The sequence below is a fragment of the Argiope bruennichi genome, chromosome X1, assembly GCF_947563725.1.
Source record: "Argiope bruennichi chromosome X1, qqArgBrue1.1, whole genome shotgun sequence".
Classification (NCBI taxonomy): Eukaryota; Metazoa; Arthropoda; class Arachnida; order Araneae; family Araneidae; genus Argiope; species Argiope bruennichi.
In genome coordinates, this window is record NC_079162.1 from 66,586,889 (window position 1) to 66,602,009 (window position 15,121).

General features: G+C 31.2%; 1 protein-coding gene across 2 annotated transcripts in view; it reads right to left on the reverse strand.

Annotated features, from left to right (window-relative positions):
- LOC129958227 (ankyrin repeat domain-containing protein 50-like) overlaps nucleotides 1-15,121 on the reverse strand; it is a 101,400-nt gene that overhangs the window by 63,079 nt on the left and 23,200 nt on the right. The window contains exon 2 of one of the 2 annotated variants that reach the window (XM_056070514.1): nucleotides 7,968-8,065. The exons of the other annotated variant lie outside the window; for it this stretch is intronic. The gene's annotated coding sequence lies outside the window, so the exon portion shown is untranslated. The remainder of the gene's footprint in view (nucleotides 1-7,967; nucleotides 8,066-15,121) is intronic. 2 annotated transcript variants of the gene reach the window in all.

The window sequence follows — 15,121 nt, forward strand, 5'->3', positions numbered from 1 at the left end:
TCTTTAAATAAATTAATATTTCGAAACTCAATGAAAAAATCAATAGCATCAATTTTTTTTCACTAAGACATAAAATGATAAACAAAAATAATTCCTACTTAAAAATAATTTATAACGAAAGAAAAAAACAGCTTCATATTTCACTCCATGGTAATTTTCCCAAAATTTTAAAATAAATGGCAATAATCTTTTTCGTATAAGTTAAAATTTCAAAAGCCCAAACAGTAATTAATTTAAAAATTAAAATTAACCAATAAGAAAAAATAATTATCATTGCTGAAAAATTACTTAAAACAAGAACAACCTTATATTTAATTTCATGATAGTTTTTAAAATTTTAAAATGAGTAGAAATCATTCTAAGATAAGAAGAAATTTCTAAAGTCTATGCAAAATTCAGTAATATTATTTAATTTAAAGAAAAGAATGTTAACTCATAAACACAAATCATTATTATTAAAAAGTAATTTATCACAAGAATAACCTCATCCATCAAGAACAGTTACCAAATGGCATTGATACCCTAACAGACAGAAAGCCGAAGTAGCAAACGATAACGAATCTAATTTTAATTTATGAGTACAAAGGTCCAAACGTACGGCCATCGATAACAATACGAGAAACAAAAACGAAGTAGAAATTCTCCTATCTTCGTAACGACACAACTAACAACTCTGAAGACTATAATCATAGATACGGGAGATTTGAAGCTCCGCCCAAACAATACTTCAAAGCTACGCCCGAACAATTGCGGGAAAAATCCTGGCTGCTGGAGGTGACTAAATCGATGATGAGACTGAGATTCATCGGACTGGGGGTCTCTCCTATCCCACCCCCGAACACAAAGGGGGTGATGATGTAAGAGTCCACCCTCACTCATACAGATTAAATCCAGTACGCAGTCTTCCTTCGTGCCATGGTACTTGGCGCCTCTCTGTAAAGGTAATACTCCAGAACAGAATGCAACCAACCGTCCAGCTCAAAAATATTTCAAAAGTTACATCACGTGTTATCACGAAGTAAAAAAGTTTCTGCAGACAATGCTTTTATTCCTACAATACGGTTCACTACAGCGAAAAAATGACACAAAAAGCTTTCTTGCTTCTACGTTTAAAAGTAGAAGGGGAAAAAAAAAAAAAAAAAATACACTAGAATAAAAGATGTGACCGAAAACATCCATCACGCTCTCTGACACTTTCGTATTGATTCTTCAAAACATGAGCTGCTTCTGGGCCGTAAATAACACAGCAGGCAGGATACGAGAAAAAGGCAGGTGAAAAAAAAAGTTAAGAGTTGATAAAAGTATACTAGCTGTCTAGGTTATCTCTTTTGTATTTTAATTTATTCTTTTTCCAACTTAATTTTTTTTTTTTTTTAGGAATAGGGAATATGAATAGGAAGTATGGAATATATTTTAAACTTGGAATCCCATTTAAAACTTCAATGGCGCATAATATAATATGAATCAAATCATAAGGATAGATTTTAAAGCATACTCATTTGACAGAAAGGACGAACGAATGGAGACTACAATGTGAAAGAAATGTCTCAATAAAAATGATTGATAAACAAAAATATAATGTTTTCGTGTACTTCAAGCTAAACATAAGAATACTTACTGTACATACCAGCCTCATCTGCACGTGTATTTTATTAATAGCATTAAAATTGTATTAGAAATACAGTTAGCTTTCGATTTAAAGGACTGGGACGCAAGGTTGTCCGTAAAATCGAAAATCCGTTAAATTATGTTATGAACACAATTTAAAATAAAAATTAACTCTTTATTTAAGTAGAATAAAAAAAGTAAAATATTTACTATACTTAGTTATTGGTAACCAAAAAAAATTCTAGCATAATGTTAATTAAGAGGTTAAAAATGTTAAACTTTCGCTGGTTAAATTCGAATACCGTTGAATCGAAGATTTCAAATAATGTTTAATATCACTTCCGTCATCAACATCGATATCACCAAAGCCAAATCATTTCATTATCACTATCATTTTTTTTAACATTACATATGGGTGTCAAATTTTCAGAAAATTATTTTTCTCTTTTACTAAGCAAATTTTATAAGAAAATAAATAATTCATCAACTATTAAAAATACTTTTTTTATGACTGGATAGAGTACATCGTTTCCAGGTTTGTTTTTTAAGTGAGGTGAATATTCTTCAGTATTATCTTAAAACAACGCATTGGTTTGAGATGTTCCATTGCACAACTTCATTTGTATATGTACAAAACGCCACTGAATAATGTTAACTGACTCATATATTTTGCTTCCCCCCCAAAAAAAAAGTGTCACGCCAGTATGAACAAAAATATCGCGTCAAGGATAAATAAATATATATAAGAAAACTGGCATGCGAAGAGGTAACACGAGTGATTCATTTAATTAAACTTCCAAAAATTTAGCCATGTAATGAAGAAATAGAGCTGACCTAAGCCGTGAAAATTAAATATCTCATATTTTAGTAATAAATATGGCAATAATACAATGTCAAAAAAATAATAAACGTTCACTGTCAAATAATTTCAGATTATAAACATTACGTATACAAGTGTGCCTTGAATTAAAATCAAAGCTCATGTATATCTAAATGATTTTACGAGCTTTATGTCAAAATTTCATAAATTTAGAAGTTTTCTAAAAGATTTTTATGACTTAACAGTTTTATATTTATGCAATATAATATCTTGAGAATGGAACAGAGTTAAAATCATTCAACCGAAACAAGTGTATAATAAGAGACATATATTCGTTCGTTTTTCGGCTTCAATGCAACTCTTCGTTTTCAATTATCAACTGAAAAGTGCGCACACAAAAAAAGATGTAGCTATGATTGTTCAAATTTTCGAAAATCCGTAGTTAATATATGAAAATTCAAGTTTCCAAGATATCTGAAAATATTCGTTTTGATAAATTTTCTCACGCATGAGGACGGTATTTTCACTAAAAATATATCTTCTAGAAGAAGTAACACTTAAATATTCAATTTATTTCTAGGGGAAAAAAAACACTCCTCATAATATCTTATTTAAAGAAAATTTCAACGGAAATACAGTAAATATTTTGGCTGTATAAAGATAAATTTACATTTTTCAATTGTCATATTCTTCTTAGTAACGTTGGACTCGTCTATTGCATTGTCCGGTTGCAGTTTCATCATAAAATCGTGAATCATTCGATGGCACGTATTTGCGGGCTAGTTTTATTACATATTTTGCAATTTTAAATATTAGAGAGTGGGAATATGCTTATTGAAGGTTGTTTAATATTCAAATGGAAACAAAACAAAGATAACTTCAGGAGCTATCTCTATCTTGCAATAAATTAAGGAGACAGCAATTTCATTTCTCGAGTAAACGAAAACTAACAATTGCAGTTACATCTTTCTTGCATCAAACGAAAGAATCCCCCCCCCCTTCCACAAGAAATTTAAAACTTCTCCAGAATAGAGCTACCTTCCTTTAGCAGCTAACAGTTTAATTAACAATTAGAAAAGAACTTTACACGGTCAAAAATTAAGTAACAATGTATTGTTAGTTAAAGTTCGAAAGTTAGTGTATTTAATCTTTCTAGGATACACCAAAGATGACGATTTCAATCAGTACATTACATTAAAATGTTGCCAAAAACTGTATATTAGCTATTTCTTTCCTCAAACATGATTGAAAAAAATATAGCGTAAATAAACATCGAGGTGGGGGGCTAACTTCCCATCCTGTTTATTGTGTTCATATAATTCTTTAATTATTTTCAAGACCAAATTTTAATTAACATCAGGAACTTCCTTTAGACAAATCAGTTAAAGTGCAAAAGTAAGAGAAATTCAAGAATCCGATTTCCATCTGTACCGAAGCACTAAACACGGTATTTGATTCCATATCGAATACAATAAAGAATTAATACAAATGGAATATACGCTAATGCACACATGGAATGAAAGCCGTAACTCACAGCAACAACAACAACAAAGTAAGTACAAAACATGCCAACATCAGAACTGCAACGAAAGAAGATAAAAAGAAATGGCAGCATTAGCAATCCCCACATGCCCATCACTCCTTAAGTGTATGTTATTCCCTCGCGTGGTCAGTTCCCATTAATGTAAGTAGCGAATAGATCTAACATCAACTAGCCGTCGCTCTCAGCAACCAACCGTCACATTCAGTATTCAATCATTTACTAAATAAAATGCATTATACCATTCATACAGGTAAAGCATATATTGGCATACATAGAAGATAAAACAACTCGTAAACAAAAACCGTATTTCAACGTTGTTAGGAGACGCGATTAAAAAGAAGAGAAACTCGACGTTAAGTAATCTCTGGATGCCCATCACTCCTTAAGTATATGTCATTCCCCTTGCGTGGTCAGTCCCACTACTCTAAGTAGCGAACTGTTTTATCCTAAATGAGGAAAAAGAAGAAACCATTTGACCAAATAATGATCTCTTCAGTATCCCACCGCTCCATATTCTTGTAGGGGAGAGAGAGGAGTCGCACAGTTCAGGATGCTAGTATCGATTTCATATTGATCGGACACAGGCGCCAAGAAGGCAGTCGCCAGCAATCCTTTCAACTTAGCAAAAGACATAACCAGCACAATAACCCTTAAACACGTGCGTTCACATCGGATATGTGGCCAGAGAATTTTTATTTCCACTACAAGTAAACTAAAGAATGGTCCAAGCAGTGGGCATTTTTTCTGTCATCCTTTTTATTAGCCAAACCCCTTGCTAGCTGTCAAGGAGTCAGTTGTTGTTTTGTGACACTCGGACAGGCGTCCGAAACATTTAGAAAGTTCACTGTTTGTTTGGTATAGAGCGCTTTTGACAGCTAAACTCGAGAAAGTATTTTACAGGAAAGGAATATGTCTTTATTAATAAAAAAAAAAAACAGCAATAAAAGTGAAATTTATCAGCACATAAATATATGAAGGGTTAAAGGAAAGTGATATCTAAAAAAAATTATAACAAAATTTGGCTAATTTGAATTCCTCTATAATTCGAATTTTCCTCTGATAACATGATTTCTTAGTTCACATTATATGAATGATACTCAAGTTTTGTTTTATTCAAATTTTTGGATAATTCGAATTTGCATTTTGGTTCCGTTAGCTTCAAATTATCCAGGTTTCACTACATAATTTTTTTGCAGATAAGATCATAACATTTGTGCATGAAGCAAACATTTTATTAATTTTGTATAAAAAATTTCAATTTTATATAAAAAAACACAATGAATTAATTGTTCATAAAGCTTGAAAATTTAAATTCCAAAAATTTCACAACACAACGGCGAGACGTTATTATTTTTGTAAACAGTGGTCAAATTATATGGTTCGCCGAATATATGAAAGAATATTTTAAGGTCATGCATTTTTTTCACATATTCCTATGAATGGATAATTACTTATGTATCGTGTAAATGAAAGTAATCACTTGAGACACGCATGGGCTTAGCCCGAGCATAATTGCTATGCATTTGGGTAGGGCCAGACCGGAAAAAATCTCACATTTCGGTCCCGAGTAGAATATAAGAATGTTTTGAGAAGATAATGAATAGAAGAATCGCTGATTTGAGATATGAAAAAAAAACTATCTAAATGAAATTATACAAAGTTACTTTTTACTCTAAAAAATGTTGAAATTACTTTATCTCTTATTTTAGAAGTTTTCTGGACGAAATCAAATATTATAGCTACTTCACATCTTTTTTCGCCAGACACACTTACATATTTAAAACATTGATTGCAAGGTCAAATTGCAGACTTCCGGTCGTTTAAGCCAATTTAATTCAATCGTATTATATAATACTATACAGGTAATTCGTAGACGGAATTCTGGACAAGATCGGTAATTAACAGTTATTTTGTTATTTTCAAAAAAAAAAAAAAAACAGATTAATTTAGAAAACAAAAAATACAAGAGAGGATTACAAAAACAAAGCCTTTAAAACTTTAAATACTTCTATAAAGGGAATTATCACACATCTACATAATATCAAATTTAAAACATTACTATGAACCCACCTGAACTGCTGTGAAATCCGTTGAAGGTGGAATTTTGCAGATTGAAAATACAACTATTCGTATTTATTTTAACAGCTTTAAACTATTTGTACTTTAAAAGGTCATAAAACCACCAGTAAATAAAGTTCAACCAAGCGGCGGACACAACTTGAATGCACTTCTTATTTACTGTTTCCTATAACGGAAGCTCTAGAAACTAAATATACAACCAATAAACACGTTTTAAGGTTGATTTGGTGCCACATAAGTACACATTTAGATAGACGTGATTTCATCACGAAGAAACAAATCCATTCATGAATTGGATTATCTCAGGTCTAGAGAACGAGGAGACGGACTCATGAGTATGACGCAACTGTAGATAAGACAAAACCAGGAGGAAAAGATTGTTAGTATCTGCTAGGAATGTGTTGAAAGGAAATTTAGCACGCGTGTAGCAGAAATTACTAAGCAAATTGTGAATTAGGCGAAACAGTCAAAATCAGATACGAGTTGTTTAAATTAGCAAACAGAGATGCTGACAGGAATATTCTACAGAACTCAAGACGCGATATCACTCTCTATGTTAAAGTTCATTATAGCACATCGCAAACCAGCAAAGTAATATTTGCCATATATTCCAGGAGAAGCATAGTAGCACAAATGGCATCATTTTTATTTTTAAATTAATGGGAAAATTTTAAATAATATCGATAGTATCAGAGAGTCATTTGTTATAATATCTGCAATAAAAAATATCAATGCAGATAAGAAAGAAAAAACTCTCAATTTCTCTGTCCATTTTTCTCCCTCGAAGCTTTCCAAAGCTTTTAAACTTTGTATTGAGGATTACAGTACAATACAGCAGAAAAATAAATAAATAAAAAATTGTAAATTTGCTGAAAAACTAAACGAATAATCAATTCTTACTCCAAAATTTTGACATTTTTTTTATACATTTTTCATTTAACTTGACTTGTTTGATGCTTATGAAGATTGACTTTTGTAGTCGATTTTTCATATATTTCGTAGAGTACTAGAGTTCTGAAATTTTGCACAATTGTGCATTCTTGACGATTATAAAATTTTTTAATATTTTCCAAACTTAATGAATAGTTAAGTGATCATTTTTAATTAAATTTTTATTCCATACACATTCTGAATCTAGCACTGAATTTGAATAAAATATTCATTTTCAAGATTCAGTAACACTTATAATAATGAATTATACTGAATATTAAAGGTTGCAAAAAAGAAGAATTTAGTGTATAAGAAAATATTTTTTAATCAAACATTTGGCGATAAACTTTTTATGATTTTGATTTATGATTTTATTTTGATCTTCATATTTCTGATAAAACTCGTCTCAAAACAATATTATAAGGGAATTATGCCGACGAATAGGAAAAAAAATTTTTTTTTTTTTTAAAAAATCCAACATTCATTACAAATATATCATACATTTGACAAAAATTTCGATTTATTTAGAGTATTTTCGATCAGCGCCTCACTTTTTATGATTTTGTCTTTATCTCCATATTTCTGATAAAAATATTTCATACCTTCCAATAGAAGAATAGAAAAATATTTCATACATAAATTTCCTTCTAAAAAAATATTTCCTTCCTAAAAATAGTTTTTTATATAAAAATGTTTTTATTATTAATTCTTTACTAATTTTTTTTTGTCGATAAAAGCAAGAAACAAATGTAAACTTATACTATTAAGTTGTCTAAATATACATAATCAAAAACTATTCCAATAAATATAGTAATTATTTCCAATGTTTTTCAAATAACATTCTATTTTGAGGTCACTATTCTATTTATAAGAACTATTAAGGGTGAATATTATAGTTCTGAACCGTAAATTCGATAGCAAATACCCGGTAATGAAATAAAAATTACATATACAGGAAGGTGAATTAAGGAAAATTAAATAACTAACCTGCAGCATTCCAAGTTGTTTCATAAGCTATTACAACTCTTCTTCCCATTCCACATAAAATATAGGCTACACAAGGTATTTTCTTCTTCTTTTGAACTCTGGAAAGAAAACGTATTCAATTTGTCAAATTAAAAAAAAAAAAATCGAATCTGAACAATTAACACAAAATACACACCCATACATAAACACAATTCAAAACACAATCCCCTCTTCAGACAGACCAATCACTATCACAAACAAAAGGTCAGTTACTCTATAACCACAGTTATTAAGATCCATAAACAATGAGATTACGCAAGAAAGCGTGGGAAGCCTTTTGATCATATCGAATTTAGAATCGGCAGCCCTTCAAGGTCTATTGTACGTGACTGAATATTAGTGTTCGCGCATCCTCGTATAAGTTGTTTAAGAAAGCTGGTTTCTGGAGATATGATCCGATGATAAATTACAAACTGAACGCCTGAGCGCCAACTCAAAGAGTAATATCGCTTATAAATCATGCCTTGCAGTTCTTAGAGGTAGCTTTAAGATTTTAGGATAGGAAATATATATATGTGAGGATTTATTTCATCTTTTCGGAGTTGTGATTAAATAAATTACAATGGAATAACTTAATGCCAGTGATCCTCGGAATAAGTCTTACACGAGCCCTGAGTTTTGAAATCTAATTTGTAGATTCTGATGTTTTACTTCTTGTTCCGATTCGACAATATGTCAATTCTTTTGATAAAAATGTGAAAGATATTAAGTTAAGTAAATACTAAATTCTCGAAGATAAAGTTCTTGTATTAGAACACTTAAGAAAAACACGATGGCAGAGTGTCTTTTTAGACAAAACTAAACTTCGTAAATTTTTTCTGCTAAAAACAACAACAACAGGAAACGATTGTTACGTTTGTGGAGACCAAGACGATTCAAACTATTATGTTATTGTCAGCTTTGTAGCAAAATCATTTACCACACCAAAACCTGCTTAGGAAACTCAATCAATATGGTGCCAAAATATTGTTTAAAACAAAAAGATCCTTAGTATGTGTTATGACAATTCTATAAAAACGAAACCATATCATTGTTGACACAGAATGACTTTAATTGGGTTTATCAGCCCTTAAGACAGTCATTGAGGATTTTTTCGGCACACGTCATGAGTTAATTTTCCCTTTCTCTTTTCTTTTTTCCAATTCAGATACTTTCTACGCCGAAAGGGTGTTGTTTAACAATAAATTTGCGAAGTCGGTTCCATTTCAGTAGTTTAATAACATAATAATAAAAAAAAAATTCATGCTAAACTAAAAAATAATTTAATTAAATACTGGAGAGTCTCAGAGAACAAAGCTTAAAAAAATATTTAAAAAAAAAAACGAACAAGCTGCGAAAATTAAATTAAAATTTAATTATAAACTAATTAAAAATAAAGCAATTTTACATTAGAAAACATAAGAAAGTTCGGATGGCCTGCTCTATTTACTCTCAAACTTTGTTTACTCGAACCTCGGAAATTGGAAAATAGCATTACTTAGGAAACAAAATATTAAATAAGGTAAGCAAAAAAAAAAAAAAAAAAAAAAAAAAAAAAAATTAAATTAAATTAATCATTTAAAATACTTTGAAAAAATCTTCTAAATCGAGATTTTTGTCTTAAATATGAGTGTATGAAATTTAATGATGATACCATATAATTCTAGCCAATATAACACTGGTAATAGCTATAAACGTTTCCAGTCTCTCGCTGCAATCATCAGTAAGTACTGTTTGCAACTTGTTTCTAGTTATATGAAATTCGTGGGTTATCTGAAGCAGTTCCAATTCTGTTGATGGGTCAGATGAAGTGATCTATCGTTTTAAGAATCTCTGGAACAATTCAGTAGCAATCCGCGATTGAATCACTTCCCTCCTTTTGCTCACTAAAGTTGGGAGTTACTCAACCCAGATTTAAGCCTCTATGACAGGGGTGGCGAACCTTTATGGATCAACGTGAAATTTTTTCTAAAGAAATATTTAATGAGGTATAGATGTGCCGTCAAATCTTTTTGAATCGTGATTATTGGAAAAATAATAAAACTAAGTACTAACAACTCAAACCTCTTTATATGCTGCGAAAAAATATATTTTGCATTATATAGTAAATGTTTTAGTTATACTTATAATTCAAACTAAAATAACATTGGTGTGACTTCTGTTGTTGCAGGTTAGATGACAAATAATTTATATTATGGTTGCAAGATGTTACTTTTAGCAGAATGCGAGCTGAATTGGAGTCATCTGCCAAACGGTTTCTAAGCGAGTCTTTAATGTTATTCATCTCTGAAAATAATGACTCGCAGGCATAGGTAGATGAAATATGGTTAAAATATCATGAGCCAGCTTCTTCAAACAGTTAAATGTGTCTGGAATCGAGTTCCATGCTTCCAAAATTTCGTTATTGGCATTTTTATTTATATTGCCTGCTAATCTTTCTGTTTCAATCAATTCCAACTTTTTCTTTGTTTCAATAAATTTTTTGAATCCATATTGAACTAGACTGGAATTCAATCAATTGCATTTCAAATTCTTCAATTTACAACCAACCGAATTGGGACAAGTTCAGTTTATCAAATGAAGTCACATCAGGGTACATAATAAACTTGAGCGTTTCCAATAATTCTTTGAACTGAGAAAATCTCGATGAAAATTCCATGGTTGAAGAATCAATTACAGAAATAAATTCCTTAATAACTTTTTCTTCGTCTGGTTTCTCATGTACATATAAATCTTTGATATTTTTTTTCAAATTTAGGAAATATTTGTAGTTTTTTGTAATAATGTCGTTTCTGAAAACATGCATTTTAACATCAAAAGCGTGAATGAGATCCATCATGACGATAATTGTTTTATTTGTGCCTTGAATCTTTACGTTCAATTCATTGAAATGTTGGCACATGTCTGTAAAAAACATCAATTTTGAAAGCCACATAACATCCAACAACTGTGGGTATTGTTCTATTTCCCCCTCATTTTGTAGAAACAATCTGATTTCTTCCAAACAGTCAACAAATTTTTGAAGTTCGTTCCCTCGGCACAACCAACGAACTTTATTATAAATTAGTAAGCCATTGTACACCGAGCTAACTTCATCGAACAATGCATCAAACTTTCGCTTATTTAAAGCCTGCGACGATATGAGGTTGACTATTTTTGTCACTAATGCCGTTACATTAACAAGAGATATTAAACCATTCTTAGCACAAAAGGCTTGTTGGTAAATAATGCAGTGGAATTCAAGAATCGAATCTCATACGTCTGTTTCAAATAAACTAATGAAACCGCATTTTTTTTTTCGTCCACCATATTTGGAGCACCATCAGTTGTAACTGAAACAATTTTTTTAAAAGTCAATTTCTTTCTCAGCAAGCGAATTTTTAACAGCCGAACAAATATCTATGCCCTTTGTAGTTGTTAGCAAAGATGTTGTCGCAATTAATTCTTTCTTAATGATGTTTCCTGCACAATATCGAGCAAAAATAGCTGAACGCGCAGATTTAGTGACGTTAGTACTTTCGTCAAGACATAGCGATATAAAAGGAGCGGGATTAATATCTTTTTTTGTTGTTGTTGTTGATCTGATACATTTCCGGCCAGTTTTAAGATTCTTTCTTTTATTGTGTTTCTATAGAGGAATATCTTTGATGCGCTGAATTATCTTATATTTATTATCAAAATCATCGAAAAGTGAGGACGCTCATGCTAACCAGGTTCTTTCAAAAACTCTTCCTCCTGAAAAAGTTTGCTATGCCGAGCAATGACATTTGAAGCCGAGTAACTTGTATGACAATTTTTGCTAACATATTTATTCACAGACGTCGACTGTTTATTTCTGTCTTTTTTTGCACTTGCAATTAATTCTTTTTGCTCTGGTTCGCCTTTTTGGCAAAAGAATTTGTGATTTGTTTCAAAATGCCGTTTCAGATGCAACGGCATTGAATGAACGGCATATGTTCGTGTAACAGAACATAAAACATACATCGCCTTGTCGCCTTTACTTATTATGCCATATTTCTCGGTCCACCAAGTTTGAAATTCTCTGTTACACTTACTGTCTTGTACTTTTTTTTTTTTTTTTTTTTTTTTTTGCTGAACTAGCCATGTTAAATAACAGTTAAAAATCATAAATATAACACAAATAAACTTTAAAATACAGTTGTGTCAAAGAAATTGACTATCTATGCGTAGACAAACATGGCATCATTAGCAATTGTAGCCCACGACGTAACAAAGGCAAGACATTAACAAACGAGTGTGCTTCCAGCGATTATTCCAAATTCGTCCTTCGGAAATTACGATGTACAATACCAGCAATACGAAATGAAACTACTTTGAAGTTCGCATATAATAACAAAGATAAAGACGAGCCCGATATATGGCCTGATTATTTTCCATGTATGAAATAGGGTAGGGAATGAAAATATGCACACCGCTACTGATCACTCGCGTTTGTTCGGAATACTTCATAGGTAACTTCGTTATTTTGAACTAAAATGCAAACCGTTTTGATCAGAGGCGTGCCCAAAATATTGTGTCGCGTGCCATTGGTTCGTCATCCCTACTCTATGATAATGATTTAATCCCAAAGACAGGTGAAACATTTTGAAGCAATAGTTATCGAATAGTTACAAATTAAAAAGGACACAACTTCATCGGAGCGATCAGGAAAATTGGTTCTTTTTCAAGTATTCTTCCAGTATGACTTCCAGCACACTGGAAGAAAGTTGTACATAAAGCCGGTGGCTACAACGAAGAACTATAAGTGTTTCAAATTAATATTGCAGTTGTATCCACTATGATTTTGCCTTGCCACTATTAAATTTTCGAACTTCGGATTTTTGCTTACAGAGGTTAAAAAGCCTTGAGAAAAGGCTACGCGAATTTTGAAAAGCAATATTTTTTTGTGCAACCTCACATAGGTCCGCGACCTAAGCAGTGTTCTAAATATTATCATGCTATTTTATTTAATATTAAAAAAAAACAAAGATTAATTTTTTATCAGATCCAAGCACCTACTGCAATGACCAACCATAAGTTCAGTTCAGGTGTTTAAAATAATTACTATTTTGAGCCATGGTGGACCGCTTTTTCAAGATTTTGATTTGTCACAGAAAAGAAAGTGAAATATTCTTAAATAAGTATGTAACCACCGAAATCAATCGACAGATCTCAAAGGAAATGGTACTTAATATTGTCTCGAAAACTGCACATCAGATTTCCGATTCAATATTTTTTTCAATCTACTAAACATTCTTTATTTCAAGTCAAAAATTGTGAATCAAGACCCCAAATAGGGCCTTGTATATGATTTAGAGGGTCTTAAAGACAATAATAGCACATTCTTTTGTCTGATTCTTCGTTATTAACAAAAAGAATTAAACACACATACACACACAATAAACTGAAACATTTCAACTTTTCTAATAAATATATCTCTTAGGTATAGGGCACTATGTCAATTTTTTTAAACCGAAATGGAATTTATAAGTATTTTTTCGCCTTTTACAGAGATACAGAACATTATGCTCTACCTCAATAATTTGGTAAATTACATGGTTTAAAAAATATTACTTTTCGCTCGATTTGAATACAAATCAAACATGTTCATATTATTCTCCTGTAAAGAAATGCCATCGAGTCCAGTATCCCTGACATACATATATTAAACTAAATTTTCGGTTCAGCATTTATTAAAGTTTTGGTGACCTATTTTATTATCCTACTTACATAAAAGATATAATCACAAAAGGTTTCTTTACTCATAGATGGAATCGCTAGTGGAAGAAGTTTAAGATCCTAAAATGTAAAAATTATCGTTGTGATCCCTTCAAAGAAAACACTGGCTCCTTATGCATATTTTTTTACATAAATTATAAGGCATTGTTTATAAATATTACAATTTTTCAATAGTACATGGGATCGGAAATGCAAAAAGGGAAGGGGAGATTCAATAGGTGACTTTTTCTAATGAATTAATAGTATACAATCGATAAGATGCGCAACATAGATTGACTGGATTACAAATTTACATTAACCCTTTTTAGGGCCGTGGGAAGTATGCTTCCCACCAAATTTTTCAACCTTTGTATGAAATTATGTAGGTTGGCATATAAGTTCTGACAATTTTTTTTAGTAAGTCAGAAACTTTGATGCTTCAGTTCTTTATCTCAGACAAAATGATGTGTCTTGATTTGTTACTTAATTATTAATTAACCAAATTAAATTTATCTAATAAGCTAAATGAATCCCTTTTCTTATTCTAATTTCAAGCCTAAAAATATTTTAACAATATGACTAGAAAAAAAATGGCCATTTAAAGGGTTAATTCAACAATTTAGTTGCACAAATAACAAGTCGTACGCAGCATGATAAGAGCAAGGAGATGCAGTACCAACAAGAAATCTTAGAGGACTTCAAAATATGCTTGTCTTAAACAAAAAACGCTTCTTTTCAAATTTGTTATTATTCATTCAATTGGGTTGTTGTGCAATTAAAAATTTATATTCCATTGCGATGAATATTTTTTCTGGTGTACCCCTTTTTTTAATTCAATTTATTAACAAAGAGCCCCTGCAGCTATCTCTTGGCATTCCCGCTCCCAAAATCTATCGCAAAAATGACTTGATTCTGTGTGCCTGATTTACCCTTAAGTTTTGAAAACGGCCAATCAGGACAACCAGAATAACATTTTGAATATTAAGAATTCAGCGGTTAATTAATTTTGGCAGAAATGCGTCACACAAAAGTTTAAAATGTTTTCGCACCCCGCCGTGTTTTTATAAAACTTTCACCTAAGAAACAAACATTAATTAAGAAATAATAGTATTGTGCAGTGCAACGGGGAAGGAAGGAAGTCACCCAAGTGGCAGGAAATCTTTTCGAACAACAGGCAACAGAATGAAAGAGAACCCCGAGATAATTATCCGGTGAATCTTCTTTAAGAAATCCGGAAACTGCATATAGTAAACAAGGCTTTACAAAGTAGCATTAAAATGAAAATGTGCTAAAACACTAGTTATTTACAGCACAAGAACGAAATAAAATGAAAAGAAAGTTTGTTTCTCAAGTCACTAAGGAACAAAACTAAATTCTGTTAATGAGACACGTGTGCATCCCTTTATGTTGTGATAATA